The sequence below is a fragment of the Sinocyclocheilus anshuiensis genome, unplaced genomic scaffold, assembly GCF_001515605.1.
Source record: "Sinocyclocheilus anshuiensis isolate Anshui unplaced genomic scaffold, SAMN03320099.WGS_v1.1 scaffold1050, whole genome shotgun sequence".
In the NCBI taxonomy this organism is placed as follows: Eukaryota; Metazoa; Chordata; class Actinopteri; order Cypriniformes; family Cyprinidae; genus Sinocyclocheilus; species Sinocyclocheilus anshuiensis.
Window position 1 is genome coordinate 291,304 of NW_015536519.1, and position 3,014 is coordinate 294,317.

Here is a 3,014-nt window from a genome sequence, read left to right on the forward strand (position 1 = left end):
AATGTTAGGAGTGCGTCAGGGAGCGTCATCAGTGGAGCGAGATGCGGTGATGAAGATGTAAGTGACGTTGTTGCATGTTTTAATGTTTTGTTAGTCTAGCCCACGAGACGCGCCGCTGCTGCGTTATTCATTCAATATATTAGAGAAATATAGAAGCTCGATGCAGAGAAGATCTTGAATGGGTTAAAACCCAAACCAAGCCATTCACACAGAACACATATTCAGCGCATTTATTTAGACGGACAAATATGACTGCTGCACTCGAGTCTCACACAAGAGATGTAGCCATGCACAGTTAAAACAGTTTAAACTTTTAGAAAACACGTCACGCATTTGTGGAGGTTTATTCCTTTTCACTGTGTCTCATGTTTTTAAATGCAGTCTGTGTGATCGGCGCTTTGGCTCTTTGTATTAAGAAATGCATGAATACATGATACTGTTTTGTTCATAATTGTTTATGCAATTTACGAAATTATATTTGATTTATATGAGTTAATTTAGACGTAATGCACCTTTTTTTATAGACAGTTATTTCCTTGCGTTGACATTATGTGCCGCATTATATTTCTCATTGCGCTCTCCTGTGGCCTCGGGAGACAAGACAAAAGTTTCCTTAAAACCTATTTAATCTGCATATAAAACATTAGAAATTAGATATTTGTTTAATTTTTATTGTGTGCTTGACTGTTACAACAAAATAAATATTTGCTGTTTGTCTCAATAAATTGTGTTATTTAAAAATACAGTGGTTAAATTAAAATAAAAAATTCTATTGCTCTTTGTTTTAAAAAAAGGTTATAAAAAATGTCAATAATTATCGATACCGAACGATATGAAACATGATATCGTTGATAATTTTTTTAGCTATATCACCCAGCCCTACTATATAGTATAGTATAGTATTTCAGTCTGGCAAGTAAACCAAAAAAATGTACTAGCCGAGGTGTCCGTAGAGGGTTGGGAACGCTTATTTATTCAGCTTTCAGCTGATGCACACATCCCAGTTTAGAAAAACTGACCCTTATGACTGGTTTTGTGCTTCAGCGTCACATATAAGCTTTTCATTAAAGTCATGAAGCCCCTGCAGTTTATTTACAAACCCAAGTTTGTGAAATCTGGAAGTAGCATGATGTTTAACGCGCTTCATGTTATTAATTACAATGAACGGCATGTATTTTCCTTCTCTTTGTATTTGTATATCAATAGCGAATGAGATCATGCTGTTTAAATCAATGTGACAAATGACTTGGGTTAAAAGTAATCTAAAAGTAATCTGATTACATTACCTAAAATGTGTAATGTAATGGATTACGTTACTAACTACAATTATCGTAGCGGATTACACTTAGTAAGTAATCTGCCCAGCTCTGTATATACACAGTATATCCATCTATCGATCTCTATCCCTGGCGTGAGGTGCGCCGCAGGACCCGCAATCGAGCCGGAATCACGGATTCCAGACGCGACCAAAACACCGCGAGGGGTGGGTTTCATCGAGAACTATAAACGAGCGACCGTGTTTGTGCTCAAACCGGGATTAAAACAACGTAAATATACAGACCTAAAGCGAACAGATCGAAAACACCATTATAAGTTATTAAATATGTCATTTAATGAATGACCCCTCCCCCCCCCCACACTCAAGCGATAATGGTATGTCCTGGGCCTGTTGAAGAGTGTAAACATTACGTGTTCCGTATCATGCGTCCGTTTACTTCTACAACACTTTACACGAGATCGTATGTTGAAACCCACCGCGTGTGTCAGCGGTTGTAATGGTGAGCCTCGTGTGAACAGCTGAGCGTGTGTTTAGAGAAGAGTCGGAACTCTGGACGTGTTCGGAGCGGAAGTGGGCTTCGCCGCGGGACTGGCGGAGTTTGGGGTGTTTGTTTTGGGCTTCTTACCTCCATACTCCCCGCGCCTTCTCTCTGTGTGTCTCCGATCTAAGCGATTCTCGCGGGAAAAACGCCAACGGATCGCGCACCATGATCTTCCGGGTTGGAGATGAGCGGATGTGACGCGGCGGGCCCCGCCCCTCACACGATCACCACGGCAACGACAAAATAACATTAGAGCTACTGAATCTCCGCGCTGTCAGTATGTTTGAATGGGTTTAAGTGGGATAGACAGCAGTTTCACAATGTTTGCAGCATTTCTGGTGATTATTAACACATCATGTGCATTGGTTGTGTATTGATAACTACGTTTTACAATCGCATTTCATTCTGGGGAGAGATGAAGAGACAGCATTAAAAAAAAATTCTAATATGCTTATTGTTTATACTGTAATTCATACATAGACTCCCCATGTTAAAATGCCCAACTTTACAGCAGAAAAAAACATGTTTACAGCCTGGTTCAAAAAATGATTTTGGTCTATATAGCTAATTTTGCCCTTCATGACAAATGTGAGGGGGGGGAGAACTTTTTTATAACTCATCTGTTTAAATTAAATTAAGCCTTAAAGTTCTGCATAATTAAGGGCGTGGCCACTTGAGTGACAGGTGGATTGCCGCTGCTGTCACCACCGTCGAGCTATGTGGGCGTGGCTTCAGCAACCAGCTCCCGCCTCTTTGCCCATTTTCGATTATCCGGGAGTGATGCGCTGCCAAGATGGCGACGGCCGGCTCCGCCCACTTTGAGCTTCAAAAACGCTCTTCGGAAACCTACGGGTGACGTCACGGACACTACGTCCATGTTTTTATACAGTCTATGGTTTAGCTCTACTCTAGTTGCTGTAAAGTATTTCACCGGTCATAATAGCGTATTTATTTATTTATTTTATGTTTTGCATTGCATATTTAGACATTATCAAACGCTCATCAATGTTTATAAGTTTTGCTTTTTTTTTTAATGTTGAATTTTAAAAGATTAATTACTCACATCCCAGTATTATTTTATGACATTTATGCAAGACGACAATATAAATGAATGTTAACAAAAGGCCAGTAAATACGGAATCTAACCCAAAAATAAAAAATAAACATTAAAAAAAAACACACAAGGCAACCAAC